General features: G+C 45.6%; 1 protein-coding gene across 1 annotated transcript in view; it reads right to left on the bottom strand.

Moving 5' to 3' along the window:
• nrros (negative regulator of reactive oxygen species) overlaps window positions 1-11,986 on the bottom strand; it is a 43,234-nt gene extending 31,248 nt beyond the window's left edge. Inside the window, exon 1 of the mRNA XM_043701715.2 lies at window positions 11,727-11,986. The gene's annotated coding sequence lies outside the window, so the exon portion shown is untranslated. The remainder of the gene's footprint in view (window positions 1-11,726) is intronic.
• Window positions 11,987-12,256: the final 270 nt, after the last annotated feature.

Below are 12,256 nucleotides of genomic sequence, written 5' to 3'. Positions count from 1 at the left end.
TTGCAAGGATGCCACTAAGAGACTGGATTAAGAGGCCAGGTCACTCTTACCCTTGGCCATGGAAAGCTGAGGGGTGACCTAATTAATTGAGCTTTCATCACAGAAACCCTAAAGCGTGGAAGCAGGCCATTCGACCCATCAAGTCCACACTCACCCTCTGAAGAGCATCCTGCCCAGACCTAATTCCTTTACCCTATCCCTGTAACCCTGCATTTCCAATGGCTAACCCATATAACCCTGGACACACAATTTATAGCATGACCAATCCACATCTTTGGACTGTGCGAGGATACCAGGGCATCCAGAGAAAATCCGCACACACACACACACACACGAGACTTTGCAAACTCCACACAGACGGCTGCCCGAGGGTGGAATCGACCCAGGTCTCTGGCACTGTGAGGCAGCAGTGTCACCATTTCTAAAATCCTGTAGAGTGAGTGTGGAGAGAGTGTTTCCTCTTGTGGAGTACGGCCCAGGCCATCAGTATAAGAGTATCAGCAAGAAATCCAACAGGGAATTCAACCAAATGTGGCTGAGAATGTGGTACTCCCTGCCACAGGGTCCAGTGAACATCAGTGCGTTCGAGAGAAGGTTAGACCAGGCAACAGGGAGAAGGGAATAAGGGACAATGTACTCGCCCACTATTGCTGAAGGATGTACAGAGTTTCAAGTGGAACATGAATGCCTGACAGGGCCAAATGATGTGTTGTACATCCTGTGATTTTTAATATTTTTTTTCATTCACTTGTGGGATGTGACCATCACTGGCTGGGCCATCATTTATTGCCTGTCTCTAGCTGCCATTGTGAGCTGGGTGGTGGTGAGCTGCCTTCTTGAATCGCCGCAGTTTGTCTGCTAACGGTAGACCCACAATGCTCTTGGAGAGGGAATTACAGGATTTTCACCCAGCGACAGTGAAGGAACAGCAATATATTTTTAAGTCAGGATGGTGAGTGGCTTGGAGAGGAACTTGCGGGGGGTGATGTTCCCATGTATCTGCTGCCCTTGTCCTTCTAGATGGAAGTGGTTGTGTGTTTGCAAGGTGCTGTCTGAGGATCTTTGGTGAATTTCTACAGTGCATCTTGTAGATAGTACACACGACTGTTGCTGAGCGTCAGGGGTGAAAGGAGTGGATGTTTGTAGATGTGATGCCAATCAAGCAGGCTGCTTTGTTTTGGATGGTGTTGAGCTTCTTTAGTGTTGTTGGAGCTGCACCCATCCAGGCAAGTGAAGAGTACAGTCAGTTCTCCTATAATGCAGTAGTTCTGTTCTCGTGCAATCCCGTGTTATAAGAAAATCACGTAATAGCAGCATCATTTAAACTAATGGGGCTGGAATCACGTTATAACTAATGTATGCTTTAAAACTTTGCAGTTTAGAAACAGTGTCCCCAATTTGTCAATCATATAACAGTGAATTTGTGTTAGCGAACTGTATTATAGCAGAACAACGAATATTCCATCACTCTCCTGACTTGTGTCTTGGGGAGTCACAACCCTAGCCTCTGACCTGCTCTTGTAGCCTCTGCGTTTATGTGGTGAGTCCAGTTGAGTTTTTGTTCAATAATAACCCCCAGGACGTCATAGTGGGAGATTCAGTGATAGTAACACCATTAAATGTGAAGGGGCGCTGGTTAGGTTGGAAATGATGATTGCCTGCCATTTATGTGGCAATTACTTGTAGGAACCAAGCTAGGAGCTGGATAATAGATACCATTGCAGAGTGGGAACCGGGATAGGAGCTGGGTAATATACACGACCGAGGGTGGGAGGAGCCGGGCTAGGAGCTGGGTAATATATACGATCGAAGGTGGGAACCGAGATAGGAGCTGGGTAATATACACGACCGAGGGTGGGAGGAGCCGGGCTAGGAGCTGGGTAATATACACGACCGAAGGTGGGAACCGAGATAGGAGCTGGGTAATATACACCACCGAGGGTGGGAACTGGGATAGGAGCAGGGTAATATACACCACCGAGGGTGGGAACCGAGATAGGAGCTGGGTCATACACACCACCGAGGGTGGGAACTGGGATAGGAGCAGGGTAATATACACCACCGAGGGTGGGAACCGAGATAGGAGCTGGGTCATACACACCACCGAGGGTGGGAACTGGGATAGGAGCAGGGTAATATACACCACCGAGGGTGGGAACTGGGATAAGAGCAGGGTAATATACACCACCGAGGGTGGGAACCGAGATAGGAGCAGGGTAATATACACCACCGAGGGTGTGAGCCTGGTTCGGCTCTGAACCGTACAAAGCTGCCAATTTCAATGGGACCACTGGGAGACTAACAGCAAGGGAACATTGACCCCCGTGACACCAGATGTAGAGAAATTAAGTGCAGCTGGTGAGCAGTTTACACAGTTCCTCATTAGCCCTTCTGGTGTGAACAGTGAGTTAAAAACAAACTCCTAAAATGAGGCTGCCCTTTGTATGAACCTTGTGCTGAGAGGTTTTTTCTTTTGTTTCTCCGAGCTATGAAAAGTTCAAAGAACTGTTAGCGATGGTGGTTGTGTTGGTACAGGAGCTGTGTCATTCAGTGGAAACCATTTAAACAGAGTGGCAGAAGACTCATCAAGTTTTGTCTCAGACTCTGATGTTACGACAGATATAATACTTCAGAATCCACTTTGTTGGCAGGAAAGTACATTGAAGGCGCTAACTTAAAACAAATCCTTTCCCCTTTCCTCCCAGAAGCTGTCCTCTTCCAAATAGCCCACACGCTGTATTCCTGGAGATTAATCCCATCTCAGTTTTTAAACGCATGGGATCAAGCTCAGTGCCGTTTGATCACCATCAATAACATGGAACCATCAAAGCAGTCTCTCAATTTGCTGTTGTCTTATTCCCTCCAAAATTCACCTGAAATGAGGTACTGACCAAGACCTCATTCCTACTTCTGTAAAATACAAAGCAAGTACAGCAGTAGGCTGAAATAACTCCACAGAGGCGTGTATCCTGTAACCAAGTCACCCTTTATATACACGTGGAGAGTCCTCGATACTGACCCAGCTCCCTCAGAGCCAACTCTCAGAGTGAACAGAACCTCTGACACTCCTGTTCTTATCCATCAGCCAGGGTTCCCTGATTGGACCAGGTTAACAGCCCCAGTCAGGGAACTCATATCGTATGAGGTCCACCTGGCTGACCTCATTACAATCACTGCAGGCTATTCAACCCACCAGCCTGTTCTTTCATTCAAGACAACCACAACTGAACTCGGGCTTTAACTCCACTTTCCTATATGCTCTAAGAGACCTCAACTTTGCCTTTTTTTCTGCTTTAAATTTCATTTCCACCCACAACACTCTGTGGTAGAGAATTCCAAAGATTCACATCCCTTTAAGTAAAAAAGCTTCCCCTCATTTTTTGTCCTTCATGAACTGCCTCAGATCCTGAAACAGCATCCCCTTGTTCTAGATTCCCCTACCAAGGGAAACATCCTCTCAGTGTCTACTCTGAGTGTGGGTGAGAGAGAAGTGGTGAAAGCGAGAGTGAAAAGGAGAGAGAGAGACACACACAAATAAAGACAGAGTGAGATAGAGAGAGAGAGAGAGAGACAGAGTGAGGACAGACAAATGGGCGGCACGGTGGCTCAGTGATTAGCACTGCTGCCTCACAGCACCAGAGTCCTGGGTTCGATTCCCGCCTGTCTGTGTGGAGTTTGCACATCCTCCCTGAGTCTGCGTGGGTTTCCTCCGGGTGCTCCGGTTTCCTCCCACAATCCAAAGATGTGCTGGCCAGGTGAATTGGCCACGCTAAATTGCCCGTAGTGTTCGGTGTGTTAGTCAGGGGTAAATATAGGGTAGGGGAATGGGTTTGGGTGGGTTTCTCTTCAGAGGGGCGGTGTGGACTTGTTGGGCCGAAGGGCCTGTTTCCACACTGTAGAGAATCTAATCTAAAAAAAAGAAACAGAGTAGCAGAAAGAATCAGAAACAGAGAGTGTGTGCGAATGATTGGGAGGGAGCGGCAGAGAGAGAGTGGGTGGAGAGGGTAGGATTTAGAGATGATCAGGGTAGAAAGCGAGAAAGTAGTGAATCTCTAGATGCTAGTGTTGTAACTGTACTGGAACAGTTTGCATGCTGTGGCAAGTTCTGGAGCACAAGCCTTCAGCACTGTGCCAGAATGTTGTCAGACCCCATAGCCTTTGTAGTATCCAGTGCCTCCAACTGTTTCTCATATCATGTGGAATGAATCAAATTGGCTGAAGGCTAGTATCTGTGATGCTGGGAAAAACTGAGGGAGGCAGTTTGGGGAAATATAAATAAAACTGAAGTTTGAGAATGAGGGCCCTGGTTCTAATAAATATCACTCACACTGAGTGTACAAACCAACCCTAATGATGCAGCAGTTTTGCATCTAAATAAGGGAACTGAAATTATAGCACGTTACTTCCAAAGCGATCAATCCACTTAGCTGAAAGATGTCTCATTCCCATATCCTTCAATATCACACCCAATCTAATTCTCAAAACCCTTTAATATCTAACTGGGTCTAATAACACTTGCCTAATTGTCGCTTCTAATCTTTAATATCCCACCTGCTCTAAATCCACCCGCTTGCAACACCAACAACAACTTGCATTTATATAGCTTGCTGTATAAAGCCTTTGTGGTAGCACTATCCTCCAAAATGCTACATAGAAGTGTTACTGAACAAAATGTGACACCAAACCACATACAGTCAGTTCTGCTCTAACACATGTTTCTTCAACGCGAATTGGCTGCAACGCAGACAGAAGAATTTAGACCATTATTTGTCGTACACAAACTTTCCTTACCTGTACTCGACGTAACGTGATTCCAGTGCCATTGGTTTAAATGGTGCTGCTATTACACGATTTTCTTATAACGCGGATCGCACGGGAATCAACTATCGCGTTATATCAGAAAAAAACTGGGATATCAAAGCAAATGTTTGGTCAAATGGTCAACTTTAAAGAATGTCTTAAAGAAAGAGAGAGAGAGAGAGAGTTGTGGAAATAGAGATGGAAACCTATAGCCTAAGACTTGGTCAGTTAATGCTGGCAAATGAGACTAGATTGGGTCAGTGTGGACTTGTTGGGCCGAAGGGCCTGTTTCCATACTGCAGTGAATCTAATCTAACCTAAAAGCACATCCACCACTGATGGAGTCAATAAAATCAGAGAAGCTCGAGAAACCAGAATTAGAACATTGCAGACATCACAGAAGACTGGAGAAGAATACAGAGATGAGGAAGGGAGAGGTTTTAAAGTAAGGATGAGAATTTTTAAATCAAGGCATTGATTTACCCAGAGCTAATGGATGTCAGTGATGACAGGGATGATGGGTAAATGGTATTGTGTTGGATAATCATGGTCAGAATGTAAGGATACCTTCAGCAGACCTGCTCAGGATATTATCCTGCTATCAGAGCATGTTATCTGAGGATATAAATGTCTCAGACTCCATCTTATTCTGGGATCATTTGAAGCATGACATGCTACTGGAGCATGCTGCTCTTTTATAACTGATGAACATTAGTGTTGGCCCGGACACTGGTGTGCCTGTGGATGGGATGATTGTCCAGTGTAGCCAGTGTCTGTTGGATTTTCCAATACCACAATGGTCCCATCCAGTTTCTTGTTATGAGGGATAGTGTAAGTATTGCTGCATCAGGCAATATACCCTTTTTGAGGTAAATTCACATCGAACTGCAAATTAAGATGCATGGAGCACGGTTTTGGATAGCCTCAGGTTTATGGTGGGGAGAACATTGGAAGATAGTTAGGGTTGCATTGAAATAATAAACATGAAGCAATGAGCTGAGGCAGGAGTTGGGTTAGGCAATCTTAAAGGAATGGAAATAGACCGTCTCAATGATGGATATGCGAGCAGGAGCTAAACACAGAGGGAAATGGGACACTAAAGCTGGAAAGGAACTGCTTTAGATTCAGACAGTGGCCAGGGTGATCAGGATTGTGGTTAAGGGACGGAGTTTGTGGCAGGAATATTTTGTTGGAGCAATTTTCTGTTTTTGGATGATATCACCAATCCTTGGGGCAGGATCAGAAAGGGAAGCTGTTGCAAGTGACTCTCTAGTGATAACTAGATAGAAAAGAATAAATCCAAGTGTCCTCCCTACCCAGCTGAACGATGATGGAGAAACATTGGAGGAAGATGGTGTTGTCAATTGTGTCAAAGGCTCGGAACTGTTCAAGAAGGATAACGAAGGAAAATGCAGTCAGTCTTTTGTTCGGAATCATCTTGGTACTGTAGCCGGCATAGACATTTGACCAGACACATTCAGGCATGCAGTTCCAGGAAAACTGGGAACGAAGTTGGAAGGGAATAATATATTCAGTGGCTTTGGAGAAAAAGAGGAGGTGAGTGATTGGATGATGCTTTACAAGTGAGGGTGGAGGAAGGGTTGTGGTATCACTTTAGGAGTGATGTCCCTTTAAGAAACTTGGCATGCAGATGAGCCATGTACCTGGATGCTGTCACATGACCAGAGGCCTTGGTCAGTTTGCACGGATATGTTTAAAAATTTCTCTATACTATCTGTACTAGTTTAACTGCAAATAAATCCAGCAGAGACTTTCATGTAGGCAGAGTCAATGTACCTCATTTGTGTTACAACTTGATATCCCAAAAATATGTCACATGGTGTAAACTGATGATTCCTCTCTTTACCTCCCTTGCCTAAGAGAATGTAACCACTTCTGCCTTAAAAATATTCAATGATCCCGCCTTCACCTCCTCCTGAGACAGGAAGTTCCAAACTCACACAACTCTCGGAAACAAAATAAAATATTCTCCTCATCTCTCTCATGGAAAGGTGACTGCTCACTTTGAAACAGTGCCCCATCATCTGGACTGACACACAAGAGGAAACATCATTTTCATGTCCACCTTTTCAAGACCATTCAAGACCTTACACACTTTGATCAAGTCACCCCTCACTCTTCTAAACTCCAGGGGAAACAAGACCGGTCTGCCCAACCTTTCCTCACCAGACAACTCACTCTTTTGAGGTATCAGTCCTCCCCTAACCCACCTTCAACACACTTCCATCAGTCCTTCAATAAAGAGATCAAGATTCCACTTGAGATATGGACTCATGCATACCTTGTTTGAATTAAAAATAACATTCTTCATCTTGTGTTCAATTTCACTTGTGAAAGAATGATAAGCATCCTATTATCCAGACTCAGTGTGGTCAGAGCAGTTGAAGAACTCATTTCTCATAACGGGTCACTGTATGTGGGCAAGACTTTCAGTGATAACATGGGTCACAGACGTCATGAATCGTGTCACGTCCCTATCACATTACCCCAGATCAAATGTTGTCACCAAGCAAATGCACGAAGAAGCAAGATCAGCAAATGAGGAAGAAGATGGTGCATGGCCCACAAGCAGATATGGAACTATCTCAGCTACTCACAGGACAGATTGTGAGAGTCATCCACCCTACAATGGGAACAACCTTACTACAGAGGCATTGAGCCCAGGTCTTAGGAAGTCATGACACCTAATGGATCAAACAGGGAGAAAACAGGCTCAAAAAAGTATCAATTGCAATAACATTGGGCACCAGGGAACAGAATCCAGATGATGAGGTCAGTGTGGTGAAATGTCAAGGCAACAACCAATGACATCCAGCCAAGGGGGAAATCAACATCTCTGGAGGGTTACACTATAGCAATATCTGGAAAAGTTGTCGAGTTTTCAATCCTTATTTCTGCCTTTCAGCAGTTTAGTGGCAGTAGGATTGCAGGAAGAGTCCACCACGATCTCATGTAATGTCTGCACTCTTAAGGAGCTGAGATCAGGACTGAATCAGGAGGAAGAGTGACTACGGAAACGCAGTGGTGAACTGAAGGTCTTCAATTTGCCAGAGTTTATTTTGAGAGCAGTTGTAACTGAGAGGTTGAAACTGACATTGAGATTTCCCAAGGTAAACCAGAGGGCAGTTGGAGTTGGGAGGATTGAGGGGCATGTGCTGGAGAGTGGCACTGGACCTAACGCCACTTCACTGTTTGTTTGTTCCTTTTCACTCTTAATACCTTTCCTCTCCAGTCTCCTCACTCTCTAGAACCTTTATCTCACCCTTCCCCTCACCCTAGAGTTGATCGAGTCATTTGGAAAGTATCCACACCTCACTGTGTAAATAGATGAAAGTTGATGTGTAGCCTCGTTTCCTGTTTTGTGGGGACTGTTTTCTGATTATTTGCTGGCTTGACAACAGGCATCAATCTAAAATAACGGTCAGTGCAGCTGGCTGCTGCTGTCAGCTTGAGTTTGGTGCATTGCTGTATCAGAGGGTCTGCACAGGCTCCTGACTGATTATACATCGCATCTAGTCACTTTTCTGTGAGGTGTGTTTATGTTAGTGAGTAACCGGAATGAGTAGACCACTGCTACCCGGGTATACACACTTAGGAGTTTGGAGAATTCTTTTGTTTGTTTGGATAGAGTGTTTGTTTGCTTCTTTGATGCATTATTATACAGAACCGAACAGTATTTGTGACTGCGTATACACACAAAGATTTGTTTTTATGAAAAAAGTATATTTTTGAAATAAAACAGAAGTTTAGAGAATTGATTATTACAAGTGTAAGGCCTTTCACAAGGTCCCACATGGGAAACTGATAAAGAAGGTAAAAGTTCACAGGATCCAGGGTAATCAAGATGGATCCAAAAGTGACAGGAGACAGAGAGTGGTGATAGAAGGCTGTTTGTGTGATGGAAACCCAGTGTGCAGAGATATCCCACAGGGATCCGTGCTGGGTCCCTTATTGTTTGCGATATTCATAAATTACGCAGATGAGAATATGGAGGTGAGATGATAAATAGGTTTACGGATGACACAATGACTGGCCAGGGTGGTTTACAGTGAGGAAAAAGGTGTTAGGTTAGGAGAATGTAAATGGATTGGTCAGATGGGCAGATCAGTGGCAGATAGACTTTAACCCTGATAAATGTGAGATGATGCACTATGGAAGAAGGAACAAAACAGGGGAGTAGTCAATGAATGGCACGACACTAGGAAACTCAGAGGAACCTTGGAAGGTTCCACACAGCCCTGAAGGTAGCAGGAAGGTTAATACAATAGTTAAGAAGGCTAATGGGATACTTACCTTTACCAGTCATGGCAGAGGTTGTCAGAGCATTAAGATGATGTTGGAGCTGTACAGGACTTTGGTTCAGCCCACAGCTGGAATACTGTGTGCAGTTCTGGTCACCGCTCCATAGGAAGGATGTGACTGCACTGGAAGGGATTTGGAGGAGATTCACTAGGCTGTTACCTGGGCTGGATCAGATTAGTTATGAAGAGGGACTGGATAAGCTGTTTTCTATACAGCAGAGAAGGGTGAGGGGGGACCTAATGAAGATGTATAAGATTATGATGGGTATGGGCAAGCTGAATAGAAAACAGCTGTCCCCATTAGACAAAGGGTCAATAACAAGGGGACATAGTTTTAAAGTGAAAGGTAGGAACTTGAGAAGGGATTTGAGGGAATGTTTTTTTCACCCAGAGAGTGTTGGGGACCTGGACTGCACTGCCTGGGAAGGTAGTTGAGGTGGGAAACCTCATAACCTTTAAAATGGACTTGGACACACTGGATAGTGTCCTTATCTCTGAGCCAGGAAACCTGGATTCATGTCCTACTGCTCCAGAGGTGTGACATCACATCTCTGAACAGGTTGGTTAGGAAAATATCAACAAACATGGACATTCAAAGGATCCAACTCGACTGAGAAAGATGGATAGAGTTAAGGCTGGGCTGGGACATACCCAGTGAAGAGGTCATCAGGCTCCTTAATCAGCAATAGTGGGCCATCAACAATATAAAAGCCTCGCTTCAGGGTGTTTCCATCACATTTGCGCTTTAATCTGTTGAACTCTCTCAATGAGAAAGCTTGAGTTGGTTACACAGGCATAGAGTCAGAGAGATGTAAAGCACGGAAACAGACCCTTCGGTCCAACTTGTCCACATATCCCAACCCAATCTAGTCCCACCTTCCAGCACCACCCCGTATCCCTCCAAACCCTTCCTATTCATATACCCATCCAGATGCCCCTTAAATGTTGCAATTGTACCAGCCTCCACCACTTCCTCTGGCAGCTCATTCCATACACGTACCACCCTCTGCATGAAACAGTTGCCCCTTAGGTCTATTTATCCTATCCATGCCCCAAATGATTTTATAAACCTCTATAAGGTCACCCCTCAGCCTTGATGCTCCAGGGGAAACAGCCGTAGCCTCTTCAACCTCTCCCTATAGCTTAAATCCTCCAACTTGCTTGTAAATATTTTCTGAACCCTTTCAAGGTGGTGAATTTATTCCATGATCTTCCCTATGAAGTCTGGCTGAAGGATCTGAAAGTTCTTCTGAAGGGACTGGGGCCCAATATTACAGGAGAGTTTGATCACTGATGGGATATGTGTCACGTCTGAGCCCAGGCAGCTGATTTAAAGTTAGAATTAATTCAACTAGGAGGATAGAACTTTCTCTTTAAATCAATCTTCAAGCTGCCTCTAACTGTCATTCACTCTGAGGAGTAACTGCACAGGACGCAACTATTCCAGGGACGGGTATTGAAATAGAGATTGAAAGACATGTGTGTGAACTCAGTGGCTCTCACACCTCACTACAGACTGAACATTGGGGTGGGTGACAGACCCAGCTGAAGAGAGTTGAAAGCAGAGCAGGTCATGCTGAGAAACAAGATCCTCAGGAAGTACATTCCTGGGAATTAGATTAGATTTGATTCCTTACAGTGAGGAAACAGACCATTCGGCCCAACCAGTCCACACCAACTCTCTGAAGAGTAACCCACCCAGACCCATTTCCCTCTGACTAATGCACCTCGCATTATGGGCAATTTAGCAAGGCCAATTCACCTAACATGCACATCTTTGGACTGTGGGAAGAAACCGGAGCACCCGGAGGAAACCCACGCAGACACAGGGAGAATGTGTAAACTCCACACAGACAGTCGCCCGAGGCTGGAATTGAACCTGGGATCCTGTTGCTGTGAGGCAGCAGTGCTAAGCACTGAGTCACCGTGCCTCACGTTCCCCTCCAAGTCACTAACCCAACTGACTCGAACAACATGACCATGTTTTTAGCATCACTGGGTCAAAATCCTGAAACTTGCTCCACAAGAGCACTGTGGGTTAAATTGGTACAAAAAGGTAGCTCATAATCACCTACCTGTAGCAGCTCGTCAATGTTCAGCCATGTTAACAATCACACTTACAGTCCAACAGGTTTATTTGGAAGCATTAGCTATCGGAGCGCTGCTCCTTCATCAGCGGCGCTCTGGAAGCTAGTGCTTCCAAATACACCTGTTGGACCATAACCTGGTGTTGTGCGATTTTTAACTTTGTACACCCCAGTCCAATACCAGCATCCCCAAACTATGTTCAGCGATTTCTTACACCCCTCTGGAGCAGGTGGGACTTGAACCTGGACCTCCTGACTCAGAGGTAGGGACACTACCACTGCTCCACAACAGCCCTGCAGCAACTAGGTAATAGGCAATAGATGGTAACCTCGTCAGTCACAATCACAAATTGAGAACAGATAGACAGGCATTGGCGGAGCCTTGACTGTTGTCTCACTGAAAAACAGAGACTTTTGAATATCAGGAGTCTGCCTCGCACCTGGCAACACTAAATACAGCAAGGAAGGGGAGAGCACGACTGGCTGAAGGAGCTCAAAGGGAAGCAGCATCTTGTACCTTCCTCTTTCTGCCTCCCGGAGCTGAGCCTGCCCGACTAGCAAAGCACAGGCCGCCTCACAGAAGACCCTTCTTCAATGGACCCTGCTCCCCCTCCAGCATCATCCCGAAGGACTGTATCCCACGTCCGTCTCTCACGTTGCACACGGGGGTGTCTGTGCAGACGGTTTCTGTTTCCGTGCCTCTATAATGTGGTGTGTATCCACCTCCTCCCTGTGGGCAATGGTTACGAGGTTTTAATTTTTGACCAGCATATTCCACTGTGCTCTTGTACTGTTACTCGTGGCTTTTCAGGTTAGGGTGGCTTGCGGGAGAGTGCTGGTAAACCACTCCCACAAGTAATGCATCCTCCTCTTCACTAACTTACAGATACAGCGAAAACTTGTGAAACACTGGGCTCTGTCCCAGCCAGAATACTGTATCGTGTCCCGTGTTTCTGCACACCAGATCTGACGGCTCCCGACAGGGTGCAGAAAAGATTTACAATGGTTCCGGGACTGAGCCACTTTGCTTTTGTGGATAGATCGGTG

Source organism: Chiloscyllium plagiosum, unplaced genomic scaffold (assembly GCF_037043375.1).
Source record: "Chiloscyllium plagiosum isolate Xiang-an unplaced genomic scaffold, Cpla_swu_hap1 HiC_scaffold_13, whole genome shotgun sequence".
NCBI lineage: Eukaryota > Metazoa > Chordata > Chondrichthyes > Orectolobiformes > Hemiscylliidae > Chiloscyllium > Chiloscyllium plagiosum.
This window is presented reverse-complemented; position numbering and strand designations above follow the sequence as displayed.